The following is a 17,048-nucleotide window of genomic DNA, read 5'->3' on the forward strand; positions in this document are numbered from 1 at the left end:
ACATATAGACCAATGCAACAGAATACAGTTCAGAAATAAAACCTTGCATATATGGTCAAATGATCTTTGACAAGGGTGCCAAGACTATTTGATGTGAAAAGGATAGTCTCTTCAACAAAATGGTAGTGGGAAAACTCGATATCCACATGCAAAAGATGGAAGCTGGAACCTTATCTTCCACCATATACAAGAATTAATGTAAAGTGGATTAAAGACCTAAATGTAAGATCCAAAACTATAAAACTGCTAGCAGAAAACATTAGATTTGGCAATGATTTCTTGGGTATGACAGCAAAATCACAGGCAACAAAAGCAAAAACAGACAAATGGGACTACATGAAACTTACCATCTTTTTATTCATCAAAAGACACAATCAGCAGAATGAAAAGGCAACCTACAGAATGAGAAAAAATGTTTGCAAATCATATGATAAGGAATTAAGATCCAGAATATATAAAGAACTTCTAAAACTCTAACAACAACAACAAAAAACCCAATTCAAAAATGGGCAAACGACTTGAATACACATTTCTTAAAAGATTACATAGAAATGGCCAACAAACTTAAGAAAAAGATGTTCAACATCACTAATTATACGAGAAATGCAAATGAAAACCACAATGAGATATCAACTCATACCCATTACGATGGCTACTATCAAAATAACAAGAAAAAACAAGTGTTGACAGAGATGTGGAAAAGTTGGAACCCTTATGCACTGTTGGTGGGATTGTAAAATAGTGCAACTGCTACAGTGAACAATATGGCAGTACCTCAATACATTGAAACCTCTTTAAAAAATAACTGACTGTTTAAAGCAAAATAATAACAATATTTTTGGTTATATAACACGGAGAAGTAAAATGTTTGATGACAACAACAGCACCCAGGCCAAGAGGGGAGAAATAAAAATATATAGTTCTAAGGTTCTTATATGTGAAGTGGTGTAATATCACTTAAAGGTAAACTGTGTTAAGTTAAAGACATATACTACAAATCCTAAAGCAACAACTAAAATAACACAACACAGAATCATAGTTAACACACTGCCAAAGGAGATAAAATAAAACCATAACAAATACCTCATTAATTCAAAAGAAGGAAGAAAAAAAGGAAATACAAAACATAAGAAGAGATGGACAAACAGAAAGAAAACAGCAAGATGATAGACTTCAACCTAAAAATATCAATAATCATATTAAATGCAAATAACATAAATACCCCACTTAAAAGGCAAAGGTTATCAGATTGGATAGAAAAGCAAAGCCTAACTGTTGACTACAGAAACCCACTTTAAATATAAAGGTACACATGGATTAAACATAAAATAAGAAATATATACCATGTCAACAATAAACAAAAGAAAGAAAGAGTAGCTATATTAATATGAGACAAAGTAGAAGTCAAAATAGAGAATGTTTCCAAGGATAAAGAAGGCCTGTTCATAACGATCAAGAGGCCAATTCACGAGGAGGACATCATGCATAATGTTCATGTACCTACCAGCAAAGCTTCACGATACATATAGCAAAAATTAATAGAACTCCAAGAAGAAACAGACAAATCCACAATTATAGTTGGAGAGTCTACCTCTCAACAAATTAAAAGATTCCAGTAATTCAAAGTATATTCCTGGACAACAGAGAAATTAAACAAGAAATCAGTAATAGATTTCCAGAAAATCCCTAAATATTTGAAAACAAAATAACACACTTATAAATAACCATGAGTCAAAGAAGAAATCAAAAGGAAAATTAAAAAGTGTTCTGGATGGAATGAAAATGAATACAAAACTTACTAATACTTGTAAGATGCAGTTAAAGTAGAACTTAGGGAAATTTATAGTTGTAAATACCTATAGTAAACAAGAACAGTTTCAAATCAATGATCTCAGCTAACACTGTTCTGGATACATTAGTGAAAGCATTTAGAAAAAAGAAAATAATCATGGACATAAAAATCGTAAAAGGAACAATAAAACTATGGTATTTACAGACTGGAGTACCATGCAGCTATAATAAAGAATGAGGAGGATCCTTATAAACTGATATGGTATGGTTTCCAGGATATATTAAGGGAAAAAAGCCAACTGCAAAAGAGCTTATATAGTATGTTATCTTCTGTGTAAGAAAGAAAGAGAAATAAGAAAGCATACATATATCAGCTTTTCTTTACAAAAAAGGAACAAAGGAAGGATAAATCAGAAAACAATGAAGTTATTTACTTACATGAGGTAGCGGGGAGGACTGGGTAAAAGAGATAAGAAAAGGAATGACACTTCCCTGAGCATACTTTTTTGTAGTTCAGCCTTTGAACACACGTTAATGTTCTATAGATCCAAAAAAATAAATCAACAAGGATGGAAAAGAGGAGAAAACTAAAACTGAAACCAAACAAACAAATGAACTGAACTGTATTTTAAATGCATAAAACACAGCTAATCTGAATGGGAGAAAAAAGATAATCCAAGTTAATTTATGAATAAAATAGTCATATACCCAATACTCTCAGTTGTGGGTTGGGTAGTGGGTAAAAAGAAAGAGAGTAGAACTGCAAACCAAATTCTGAACTCATTCTGTAGTGATTTGGGTGCATCAATTCTAAAACTATTTTGGACACAGTTTAGGTTTGAGCAAAAGAGTAAACCTCAATGTTGTTGTGAGCCAATGTTCCCACAGTGGATAAAAGGAGATACAAATATGGAATAAGGAAAAGCAAGGAAGAACCCTGTATGAGAGGGCTGAAATTAGAGGTATTGGTACAGACACATGATTTCTGAAATATGCATATGAATGTTACATATCTCTTTATATACATGTGTATGGGTGTATGCATGTTTATCTACATGCATATATATCCTAATTTTGTGTCCTTCAAGGGTCTAGAAGAAAAGACAATGCACAGTAATATGCATAGTAATATGCAATATACTGGTATTGGCTTCTAATACCCAGATGAACTTGAATATCTTGTTGTGCCAAAAAGGAAGAAAATGCTCAAAAAAATTATGAGTGCATGTCACAAGGACAGAGGAGCCAACTTTAAGGGGCGACCACTAGGCCAAATCTGCAAAATTTGAGAACTAAAACAACTTAGTACAATCAAAAATTATGAACCATCAAAATAAATAGGAATCCATGAGTCCACAGTGAATGAATGAATGAAAAATAAATAAACAAACAAATAAACAGGGTAAAGGGAGGACTCTTGCTTACAGAATGCTGAGTAACAACTAGTAAATATGGAGGAAGTGCTAGAGTTGGAAAACCATCATTGTACAACCATCACAGTAGAGACTGATTCAGGCAAGAATCACCAGTTTTTTCTAAATATTAGGGGAGAAATTTTGATGAAAAGAAGGATATTTGCTGTTCTTAAAGTATCTCCCCACATATTACTTATTAGAAGTAAGGGAAAAGAACAGTAACTCTACAGCAAAGGAAGCAGACAATATCTTGTTAAGGTCATCAAAATAAGCAGCACAAAAGAGCAACAGATGACAACAGGTGTCTCTGGCTGTGACACTCTGAGAAGGACATATCACTTATGTGTAGTCTGGCTAAGAATGTATAACCTGAATCTAATCATGAGGAAACACCACACACACCCAAAATGAAGAACATTTGGGGGGCGGGAGCGTGTATTACTCAAAAATTACCAAAGTCATGAAAGACAAAGAAAGGTGAGGAATGGTTCCAGATTAAAGGAAACTAAAAGATATGACAACTAAATGTAAATATGTGATGCTAGGATGGATACTGTTCCAAACGGGAAAAAAATGCTCAAGGACATTATTGGGTCAACTCAGAAAACTGGAATACGACAAAAATTAGGTAAAGATACAGCATCAATAGTAAATTTACTGAAGTTTACTGCGGCTATGTAAGAGAATACTGTTATTCTTAGGAAAAACACACTGAAGTGTCTAGGGGTAAAGGGCCATGATATATGCAGCTTATTCTCAAATGGTTTAGAAAATCAAATGTCATATAGAGAGATCAAGAAAACAAGTGAGAGAGCATGAGCATGCCAGCACACACAGAATAATAAAGCAAATGGGGCAGAGTGTTAACAGAAGATGAATCTAGATTGAAGGTATATAGCTGTTCTGCCACTGATACAAGTTTTCTGTAAGTTGGAAATTATTTCCAAATAAAATGTTTAAAAAAAATACAGATCTTCTGAACAAGATGACTGAAGTTCATGCTTTGATGCATCCCTTCTGCTTTATTCATACAGCAATGATAGATAAAATGTAAAAAGAGAAAACCAAAAAGATATAGTCAGGCTAAAAACCAAGATAAAAGTCTCCATGAACCAGAAACCAAACAGAAATTCAAAGTGGTGTGCAAGGCCAAAGGCCACAGGCCTGTTGGGCTCTGGAAGCAGACACTGGCAGCTGACAGTTCTGCTCCTAAAAGTGCTCTATACAAGATGTGAGACAGAAGCCAGACTTACTAATGGTAGCCAGAGTTGCTGATGAAAAAAACCTTGACACTTGCATGGGTTGCAAAGGGCTACATTCTCCTCTGCTCTGAATGCAACCTTCAAAGAGATAGCAGATCATGCACCTGTTTATTTGAAAGGCACTTAATAGTTTTGACAGTTCCTGGAAGAAGAAAATTCACTAACATCTGCCTCTCAAGTCAAGAAAAGGAGCTTCGGACCCATTGAGTAGAGCATTCTAAAACACTGCAAAGAAGTAGAAGAGAACAAGGTAAAAACAAGTTTTTCCTAACCCAAGAGTTATTTCTCTGTACTTGCACTAATATGGCAGCCACCAGCAACACGTGGCTATTTAAATTAAAATTAAATAAAATTAAAATTCAGTTCCTCAATTCCACTAGTCACATGTACTGTACTGTGTTGTGTGGACCTTACCGGACAGCACAGACATGGAACGCTTCTACTATTATAGAAATCATATTGGACAGTGTTGCTTTATATTTAGAGGGAGGAAGGATAAACAAGAAATACACTCAAAGCTCTCTATCAAAGGTTAGGCCAGATCTAAGGATCTGAGATATTTAGGATGATGTGGAGAGAAACCTCGTCTGAGGCTGTTTTTTGTTTTGTTTTGTTTTTTCCCCTAACCTGTGCAATACACCAAGGCCATGGATGACTCTTCTAATCAAAATACCCACTAGCCTAGCATCTCCCCTAATGCAACTAAGTTCAATGCATTTCAATGTCTTACTTTTCTGTAAAGGAAGTCATTTAAGACCAGTCACTAGACTCATAAAACTAGAAAAATAATTAGATACTATTTAGGGCAGAAGGTGGTTATTTTTCCCTCCATGGTTTTTGTGATGGAAGAATGTTACTCATTCTATTGGTAAACTTTTCTCAATAGACTAAAAAGAGGGAAAAATACTCCCACATTTTGTTTTTAAATAAGAAACTAGATTCTCCATTTGTCTTTGCTCTTGTTTAGAATGGAAAAATACTACCTTGTGTTTGGCTGCTGAACTACTTCTGTTGTATTTCTTGGCTCCTGGACTGCTGCTTGCAGTTCTTGGTGACTGGCTAGTGCCTCCAGATTTAGTTCTGCAATCTTGAAGAAAATAAAGTGGTAAAAATCATCTAATTTCTTGCAATGCATCTGAAGTTAAAAAAAAAAAATCCAAGAAAAACCCACTCAAGTGGTGTTCTCTGCTTTTGTAGACAGTGGGTTTGGCCACTGCCACAGTCCCAGGCTGACTTCAATAGTTACCAGATGGTTTCTGGCTGCTCAGCCAAGAATGGCAATCTGTCACCAGCTGGTGATGTTGTTACATGAATACAGGAAAGGGCCAAAGAGGGCTAAGTGAAAAGGGATGGCAATTTTGGCTCATCATTCATTCCATAGTCAGTCACTTAAAATTTACTTCTCTGCAAACATACAACTTTTGGAAATGAGAAAAGACTGGCTTTTATGGCATTATCAAAAAAAGCTTTCTTTCTGGTTTAATACAAAATCACGAACAGTGTATTCTAGTTTATTCTTCTTCCACAAAATGGGAGACCACTTGGGAGTTGTGATGTAAAGAGTGATATATAAACTTTTTATTTAGAATCCTTTTAGATTTACAGAAAAATTATGAAGATAGTACAGAGTTCCCATATACCCTACTCCCATTTTCAACTATTATTAACTGATTGGTATGATGCATTTGATACATAAATGAACCACTATTGATATGTTATTATTAACTGAACTCCATGCTTAATTCAGATTTCCTTAGTTTTTACCCAAGTGACATAAAATCTTCACTGGAAATCAAGTGGCATGAAAATAGAATGCAGTGGTTCTCAAAGTGTGGTTCAAGAACTCCTGGGGGTTCCAGAGACCCTTACATGAAGTCTTCCCTTCTCCAACTACATAACACAACAGATTGAATGTAAAAGCAGATATGAGAAAGTCACTTGTCTCCTATTAAGCTAGATATTAAAGATATTTGCAAAATATGTAAAACAATAAGACACTTCCCACTAATTTTTTCTGAAAATGCTTTTTTTCCATAAAAAATATATTTTGTGTGTTAACATGCAATGGGTTTGGGGCATATTTTTAACAAGTTAATAAATATTAAGATTATTTTTTTCATGTTTAATTTCTAATATGGTAAATGTTGATAGATATGACCCACATAAACAAAAGCTCTTTGAGGGTAAATGGGTCCTGAGAACAAAAAGTTTTTAGAATCTCTGATGTAGTGGTTTAGAGCAGGGGCTGGCATATTCCAGTCATTGCCTCAAGTCCAGCCCAATGCCTGTTTTTGTAAATAAAGTTTTATTGATACATGGCTATGCCCATTCATCGACATACTGTTATGGCTGCTTTTATACTACCAACAGCAAGTTGAGTAGTTGTGATAGAGACAATATGGCCTGTAAAGCCTAAAATAGTTACTATGTGGCCTTTACAGAAAAAGTTTGCTAACCCCTAATGTAGAGCAAAGACAGGCTTTGGAATCTGACAAATGTGGGTTTGAATCCCGATTCCACCTCTGACTAGCTGTGGAACCCTAGATAAGTTATCTAACCTTTCAAAACTTCAATATAATCATACATAAAATTGAGATGATAATAATGGTTAACTTACAGTGTTGCTATAAGGATAAGATAACGTATACAAAACATTTTAGAACAGTACACTTAAGTAAGATCTCAGTGAATGGTGGGTATTATTATTTACACGCCCAATAAGATATTTTAGAATGTCCTTCTATCACCATGACACAAAACACTACTCTGGCTGTTCATTATTCTACATGGACGATGATTTATTTCTAATGGAGTCATAACAGAAGATATCATGCAATGGGACAATCTAATAGGTTAGAATGCATTATAACAAGGTCTGTCAGGGCCGGCCCTGTGGCTTAGCGGTTAAGTGCGCACGCTCCGCTGCTGGCGGCCCGGATTCAGATCCCGGGCGCGCACTGCTTCTCCGGCCACGCTGGGGCCGCGTCTCACATACAGCAACTGGAAGGATGTGAAGCTATGACATACAACTGTCTACTGGGGCTTTGGGGGTAAAAAATAAATAAATGAAATCTTTAAAAAAAAAAAAACAAGGTCTGTCAGAAACTACGTCCTCTTCAATGTCTCCCTTATTGTGCTGTTCTAATCTATAACCACTGAACTGCTGTTGGAACAATGGTTTGCTCCCCCTACCCCAAGAGAGCAAAAATCTATGTAGATTTTTTATAATTACTGCAAGTATTAGCATCAGCTACAATAATAAACAGCACATTATGGTGTTTAACATATTCAAGGCACTGTGCTAAGACGCTTCATACACAGTATCTCATTTACCTTCACCAATATCCCAGAGAAGTATGTTCCCATTTCACAGACCTAGAAACTGAAGTTGTTCAGAGAAATTGCTCTAGATCATATAGCTAAACATAGTAGAGTCTTTATTTAAAAACAGTCCAACTTCTAAGACTATGTACTTAACCACTACATTGTACAAGTGATATAGGTCTTAATTCTGAATATATGCTCAGCTTGAATTACATTCCCATTTTTGTAAAGAAAGCTAACAACAGGAGATGGCAATCTGTAATTATTTGTTCTAGTCCCATAATTGTAAGAAAAGCAAACACACAGGTCAAAGACACTAACCTTCTTTGGCCCATACTTAAAGAAACACTGAGTCAATTCAAGGGTTGTTCTAGCATCTTCTGTGGCATCATGACCAAGCCTATCTGGACACTGTATATCCTTCTTGGAAAGTCAAGATAAAATTGACATACCTGGGAGTAGTTTTAGTGTTATGTTCCTTCAACCACATCAAATATTCTGCTGTAAGTAAAATTTCAGTATTCTGATTATCAGATTTGCATCACAATATTATTCCTAAGTTCCAGGACCTGAGACAGCTACTGAGGATGTGGAACAATGAGGAATGGCTTTGTCTACAGCATGTATATCATCTGGACAAAAGAGTACCCTATAAAAAGTCTCTGGCCCACTCCCCAGTCAACTCCCTATCTCATTTTCTTAGATGTAGTCATTCTTTAAAGTTACCTTCCAGAAATTTTCTATTTATATACAAGTTTCTATATTACTTAAATTCTTTCTTGTTTTTTTTAAAAACATTAAAAATATATAAGTTTATGTCTATAGATATATCTAAATCTAATCTGTATCATATTGATAATCTAAGCATATACAGATCTTGTTCTGCATCTCCATTTTATTCCCTGTAGTATCTTAAAGAGGTGTCCTAATAAGCACATACAGATCTATGACATTCTTTTGAAAAACGATAACAAAGTATTCGATAATACAGATAACCATAATTTATTTAATCAGTCTTGTAGAATATTTTCAGTTTTTTGGGATATTTTAAGCCATTCTATAATGCACGTGTTTGTACATAATAGGATACATTCAATATAGGAATGTTATGTTTTGAAACTTGGGTTAACTTTTCTGCCCCTCCCTGTCCAGTTCTATCCATCAACCCTCAGCTGTGAATGTAAACCCCTTTTTTTTCCTATTCCCACAATTTCATCATTTCTGAATCATATTTCTCTCTGGAGTTAGGATCCCAGGATACACAAGAAATGAAAGCAATAATGTTTACAACTAAGAAGGAGAACAGAGACCTTCAATTTTACAATATGCATTAAATAAGATACTATATGCTAACTTCTGTGCAATTTGTCAGGACAACATTATAATACACAAACAAACCTACCCCAAAATAGCTTTGGCTGAGAACTTTAGCTTAAATATTCTGCCCTGCTCTCTGACATAAGGCAACAATTTATCAGTAACGTATGATGTATCATCTGAGGAGGAAAGAGAGTAGAATGAGCAGCATCCTATGCTAAAGAAAAAAACAAAAACAAGTGTGCTGGACGATAGAAGAGCCCAAGGCTTTAGATTTGAGATAAATGGAACAGGCATATATACTAGAAAACTAAGTCTTCAATTAGATATTCACTTTCAGGGCTGTGAGATCCAAGTCTGAGTGGCCCATAAACATAGGTCAGGAGGAAGCAGTTCTAACTGTCTCTGTACATCTTTGAGTTTGGTCATCACTGACAATTTTCTTTGTGATTTCTGAGAAGCTTTCAATAAAAAAGAGAAATGGAGGTGACGTCAGCGTCATGGTGGAGTGAGCTTTCCCGTGAACTCTTCCCCTGATAAGATACAACAAAAGGAACAGTCACAGACCAACAATGGAATCCCAGACAGTGAAAAGCTAGATCGGAAAGGTCCACAATGCCGCACATCTGAGAGTGGAACGTGCTGGGTCCCCGGAGGAAGAGGAAGTGGGGAGAGGTAAGGAGAACTCCTCTCCCTCCCCATCAGATCAGTGATCCCGGTCCCTGCGGCTCCCAGAGAGGGGGGAGGGGCGGCCCTCGGCGGGGAAACCATAGCTCTTCAGGCTCTCTCAGCCAGGGGGAAACTCCCGCACAGAGGACTCAGAAGAGCCACAGGGCTACCATCAACATCTGAGCACCCCAGAGAGCAGATAACGAGGGGCAAACGAGAAGCCCCCCATGCCAGGGACCCAGAGGGCAAAAGAGAGAGCCCCCCCTCTGCGCAAACCGGACTCTGCAGCTCAACCGACCAGACCAGACCAAGCGATCCACGGCAGAACAGATCAAGCGACCCGACCTGTGGAGCGCAGCAGAAAAAAAATAAATAAAAACTGTGGATTGCAGCAGAAAAACCTGGGCAGAGCTCTGGGGCTTAGACTACACAGCCCTTTACCACCACACAGTGGTGGCGGGTGGGAATTGCAACCAGAGATTTCCAGGATGAGGAAAAACCAAGCCAACACAGGAACCACAATGCAAAGATACATGAAATCACCAGACCAGACAAGGAAAATGACAAGCACCCAGAAACCAACCCCGAAGACACAGAAATCCATAATCTAAATGACAGAGATTTCAAAATAGCTATCATAAAAACACTCAACGAAATATGAGACAACACAATTAAATGAGATTAGGAGTTTCTTCACAAAAGAGATTGAAATCATAAAAAAAAAACCAATCAGTGCTGATGGAGATAAAGAACACAATGGAGGAGATAAAGGAGAATGTGGAATCTTTAAAGAACAGAGCTGACAATATGGAGGAAAGAATTAGCATTTTAGAGGATAGGAATACAGATATGCTCCAGATGGAAGAGGAGAGAGAACTAAGACTAAAAAGAAATGAAGAAAGACTCTGAGAAATATCTGACTCTATTAGGAAATGTAACATAAGAATTATAGGTATTCCTGAGGGAGAAGAGAGGGAAAGAGGAACAGAGAGCCTATTCAAGGAAATAATAGCTGAGAATTTCCCAAATCTGGGGAAGGAGCAGGAAATACCACTATGTGAAGCCAACAGGTCACTTAAATATATTAACAGACAAAGGCCCTCTCCACAACACCTAGTGGTAAGGCTAGCCAGAGTCAATGACAAAGAAACAATATTAAGGGCAGCTAGAGAAAAACAAAAAATAACGTACAAAGGAACTCCCATTAGGCCCTCAGCGGATTACTCAACAGAAACTTTACAGGCTAGGAGAGACTGGAATGATATGTTCAAAATACTGAAAGACAAAAACTTTCAGCCAAGAATACTCTATCCAGCAAAAATATCCTTCAAATATGATGGAGAAATAGTAACTCTCCCAGATAAACAAAAGCTAAGGGAGTTCATGGCCACGAGACCCCCACTACAAGAAATACTCAAGAAGGCCCTCAGGCCTGAAAAAAAGAAGAGAAAGGGAATACAAAGCTTGGAGCAAGGAGAAAAATAGGTAGATAAACTCAGAAAAATAGTAGATCTTTACCGGAATAGGTTAGCAACCACTTAAATACTAAAATCAAAGATCAAAGGAAGGAACTCACCAAAAATAAAGTTAACCTCATCATTGTAAACACACAGCCACAACACAAGATAGAATAAGGTATAACAAGAATGACTTAGAAGGGGAAGAGGAAAGTGACTGAATTGACTTAGTATAAGGAAACAGGAGGCCATCAGATAATGGACTATCTCATACACAAGATTTTTTACCCAAACCTCAAGGTAACCACTAAACAAATAATCAAAACAAAACCACATATGATAAACAAAGAGAAAACTGGAAGAGTCATAAGACAGAACAACCAAACTGAATTGGCAGTCCGAAACAAATGGGACAAGAAACAAAGGAAACACAAAAGAACAAGAAAATAAGTGACAAAACAGCAACATTTAGCCCTCATATATCAATAATTACCCTAAATGTAAATGGATTGAACTCTCCAATCAAAAGATACAGAGTGGCAGGATGGATTAAAAAGCAAGACCCAACAATATGCTGCCTTCAGGAAACACATCTTAGCACTAAAGACAACCACAGGCTCAGAGTGAAAGGATGGAAGACAATACTCCAAGCTAATGGCAAACAAAAGAAAGCAGATGTTGCCATACTCATATCAGACAAGATAAGATAGACTTCAAGATAAAACAGGTTAAGAAAGATAAACAAGGGAAATATATAATGATAAAAGGGACACTCCACCAAGAAGACATATCACTTATAAATATATATGCACCCAACATAGGAACACCAATGTACATAAAGCAACTATTAACAAATCTAAAAGGAGACATTAACAACAACACAATAATAGTATGGGATCTTAATACCCCACTTACATCAATGGATAGATCATCCAGACAAAAAGTCAATAAAGAAATAGTAGACTTAAATGAAAAACTGGACGAGATAGACCTAGTAGACATATACAGAGCACTCCATCCAAAAACAGCTGACTACACATTCTTCTCAAGCACGCATGGAACATTCTCTAGGATAGACCATATGTTGGGAAACAAAGAAAACCTCAATAAATTTAGGAAGATTGAAATCATAACAAGCATCTTTTCAGAACTTAATGCTATGAAACTGGAAATGAACCATGAAAAAACAACTGGGAAAGTGATGAAAATGTGGAGATTAAACAACATGCTACTGAACAACCAATGGATCATTGATGAAATTAAAGGAGAAATCAAAAACTATCTGGAAACAAACAAAAATGATAATATGCCATATCAAACCATATGGGACGCAGCAAAAGCATTCCTGAGAGGGAAACTCATAGCAATACAAGCCCACCATAACAAACAAGAAAAAGCCCAAATAGGAAACCTTAAACTACACCTAAGAGAACTAGAAACAGAAGAACAAACAAAGCCCAAAGTCAGCAGAAGGAGAGAAATAATAAAAATCAGAGCAGAAATAAATGAAATTGAGACCAAAAAAAACAGTAGAAAGGATTAATGAAACAAAGAGTTGGTTCTTTGAGAAGATAAACAAAATCGACAAACCCTTAGCCAGGCTTACTAAGAAAAAAAGAGAAAAGGCTCAAGTAAATAAAATTAGAAATGAAAGAGGAGAAATTACAACAGATACCATGGAAATACAGAGGATTATAAGAGAATATTATGAGAAATTATATGCCAAAAAATTGGACAATCTAGAAGAAATGAATAAATTCTTAAACTCATACAACCTCCCAAAACTGAACCAAGAAGAAATGGAGAATCTGAATAGACCAATCACAAGTAAAGAGATTGAAATAGTAATCAAAAACCTCCCAAAAAAATAAAAGTCCAGGACCTGATGGCTTCTCCGGTGAATTTTACCAAACATTCAAAGAAGATTTAATACCCATCCTCCTCAAACTATTCCAAAAAATAGAGGAAGATGGAACACTTCCTAAATCATTCTATGAGGCCAACATCACCCTGATACCAAAGCCAGACAAAGACAATACAAAGAAAGAAAATTACAGGCCAATATCGCTGATGAACATTGATGCAAAAATCCTCAACAAAATATTGGCAAACCAAATACAACAATACATTAAAAAGGTCATACACCATGATCAAGTGGGATTTATACCAGGGACGCAGGGATGGTTCAACATCCGCAAATCAATCAACGTGATACATCACATCAACAAAACAAAGAATAAAAACCACATGAACATCTCAATAGACGCAGAGAAGGCATTTGACAAGATACAATATCCATTTATGAAAACAACTCTCAACAAAATGGGAATAGAAGGAAAGTACCTCAACATAATAAAGGCTATTTATGACAAACCCACAGCCAACATCATACTCAACAGGGAAAGACTGAAAGGCATTCCTCTGAGAACAGGAATGAGGCAGGGCTGCCCTCTCTCACCACTCCTGTTCAACATAGTACTGGATGTTTTGGCCAGAGCAATTAGGCAAGAAAAAGGAATAAAAGGAATCCAAATAGGTAACGAAGAAGTGAAACTCTCACTATTTGCAGATGACATAATTGTATATATAGAAAACCCTAAAGAATCTGTTGGAAAACTATTAGAAACAATCAACAACTACAGCAAAGTTGCAGGGTACAATATCAATCTACTAAAATCAGTTGCATTTCTGTATGCTAATAATGAACTAACAGAAAGAGAGCTCAAAAAGATAATACCATTTACAATTGCATCAAAAAGAATAAAATACCTAGGAATAATCTTACCAAGGAGGTGAATGACCTATACAATGAGAACTACAAGACATTATTGAAAGAAATCCATGATGACATAAAGAAATGGAAAGTTATCCCATGCACATGGATTGGAAGAATAAACAGAGTTAAAATGTCTATATTACCTAAAGCAATCTACATATTCAATGCAATCCCAATCAGAATCCCAATGACATTCTTCACAGAAATAGAAAAAAGAATATTAAAATTTATATGGGGCAAGAAAAGACCCCAAATAGCTAAAGAACTCCTAAGAAAAAAGAACAAAGCAGGAGGCATCACAATCCCTGACTTCAAAACATACTACAAAGCAATAGTAATCAAAACAGCATGGTACTGGTACAAAAACAGACACACAGATCAATGGAACAGAATTGAAAGCCCAGAAATAAAACCACACATATATGGACAGCTAATTTTCGACAAAGGTGCTAAGAGCATACAATGGAGAAAAGAAAGTCTCTTCAATAAATGGTGTTGGGAAAACTGGACAGCCACATGCAAAAGAATGAAAGTGGACCATCTGCTATCGTCATTCACAAAAATTAACTCAAAATGGATCAAAGACCTGAAGGTGAGACCTGAAACTATAAAACTCATAGAAGAAAATATAGGCAACACACTATTTGACATTGGTTATAAAGGAATCTTTTCAGATGACATACCTACCCAGACTAGGGAAACGAAAGAAAAAATAAACAAGTGGGACCTTATCAGATTAAAGAGCTTCTATAAGACAAACGAAACCAGAATCAAGATGAACAGACAACCCACCAGCTGGCAGAGAATATTTGCAAAACATACATCTGACAAGGGGTTGATCTCCATAATATATAAAGAACTCACACAACTGAACAACAAAAAAACAAACAACCCAATCAAAAAATGGGCAGAGGAAATGAACAGCCACTTCTCCAAAGAAGATATACAGATGGCCAATAGGCATATGAAAAGATGTTCAACATCACTAATCATCAGGGAAATGCAAATCAAAACAACACTAAGATACCACCTCACGCCTGTTAGAATGGCTATAATCACCAAGACAAAAAAACAACAAGTGTTGGAGAGGATGTGGAGAAACAGGAACCCTCATGCACAGCTGGTGGGAATGCAAACTGGTGCAGCCTCTATGGAAAACGGTATGGAGATTCCTCAAAGAATTAAAAATAGAGATGCCCTAAGACCCAGCCATCCCATTACTGGGAATCTATCCAACGAACCTGAAATCAACAATCCAAAGAGGCTTATGCACCCCTATGTTCATTGCAGCCTTATTCACCATAGCCAAGAAGTGGAAGCAACCTAAGAGTCCCTCGACTGACGACTGGATTAAGAAAATGTGGTATATATATACAATGGAATACTACTCAGCCATAAAAAAAGACAAAATCGTCCCATTTGCAACAACATGGATGGGCCTGCTGCATATTATGTTAGGTGAAATAAGCCAGAAAGAGAAAGACAAACACTGCATGATCTCACTCATATGTGGAATATAAACCAACACATGGACAGAGAAAACTGTATTGTGATTACCAGGGGCAGTGGGGGTGGGTGGTGGGCACAAGGGGTGAAAGGAGTCATATATATGGTGATGGACAAAAAAAAATGCACAACCTAAAATTTCACCATGTTAAAAACCATTAAAACATCAATTAAAAAAAAAGGAGAAATGGACAGGCCAGGATATTAAGTTTTCCTCCCTGGAAAGTCATTTCAAAAGAATATTTTAAAAAATTAATATATGCTCAGTGTAGAAAGGATGAAGATACAAATAAGCAAAGATGAAATTAAAAACTACCCATAATCCCACCACCCAGAGATCATCACTTTTTACATTTTAGTAAATATCCTTTCATATTTTTTGATACACATATATTCATGTGTGTATTTTATTTTTATAAAAATGTAATCATAATTCATATGCTACTTTATAATGAAACTGAGGATGAAGGGGTTAAAATTTCCCTGATTTAGGCTGAAACCATGCCTTGTACCCAAAAGGTTAACATGGAAAACAAAATAACCAAAGTTTCTTTTTTTTTTTTTAAAGATTTTATTTATTTATTTTTCCCCCCAAAGCCCCAGTAGATAGTCGTATGTCATAGCTGCACATCCTTCTAGTTGCTGTATGTGGGACTCAGCCTCAGGATGGACGGAGAAGTGGTGCCTCGGTGCGCGCCCGGGATCTGAACCCGGGCTGCCAGCATCAGAGCGCGTGCACTTAACCACCAAGCCACGGGGCCGGCCCAAAATAACCAAAGTTTCTGAGCTTACTTTGCAGAATAGTAGGAGGACCAGTGATAAGGGAGTAGCTTGCTGACAGCCCCTGCCCGAAGATGCATCTCACAGGAGCACTGAGAAGCTACGACAGATTCTAAACTTTAGCCACACGACCCCCCTCCCTTACTTGTAGCTTTTTGAGGAGTTCAGGATTACAGTGTTAGCTGCCCATTCTCCTTGCTCAGCGCTTTGCAATAAGCTTCCTACTTTCTTCCACTACACCTGGTATCAGAGATTGGCTTGCTGCGTGACATGTGAGTGGACTCACTTCAGGTTCGGTAACAATAACATGATTTTATCATTTGCCATATACCGTGAACAAGTTTTCACATCAATAGTTTATTTCAGCCCATCCTTTTAAATGGTTACAAAGTATCCCACTGTATGTATATATTTTAACTAATCCCCTACTTTCAGACATTTATACTCCCGTATTTTTGCAGTACTGTGACAAGCATGCTTATATATACATCTTTGCACACATCACTGTCCCTTAAGAATATTGTCTAATTATCATGTCTATTAATAGGACAGTATTTATCACTGTTATGGCCTTTCTGTGCCTAAGTAAGCATGAAGCTACTGGTGCAACTTAAATGGGCAGAAAGAATAATGTTTCATTGGCTTTTCTTTGCCTAAATCACTGTAGTGGGTATATTCTGAAATTATATGCTAATCTTTGGAAAGATAGACTATTATTTTTGAGTTTCAAATTTCTGTTATGGAATAACTT

The 17,048-nt window shown here is 36.5% G+C and overlaps 1 long non-coding RNA gene across 1 annotated transcript in view; it reads right to left on the reverse strand.

Annotated features, from left to right (window-relative positions):
* LOC147913588 (uncharacterized) overlaps positions 1 to 17,048 on the reverse strand; it is a 50,812-nt gene that overhangs the window by 31,942 nt on the left and 1,822 nt on the right. The window lies entirely within an intron of this gene.

Source organism: Ceratotherium simum, chromosome 26 (genome assembly GCF_057802395.1).
Source record: "Ceratotherium simum simum isolate JZ-2026a chromosome 26, ASM5780239v1, whole genome shotgun sequence".
In the NCBI taxonomy this organism is placed as follows: Eukaryota; Metazoa; Chordata; class Mammalia; order Perissodactyla; family Rhinocerotidae; genus Ceratotherium; species Ceratotherium simum.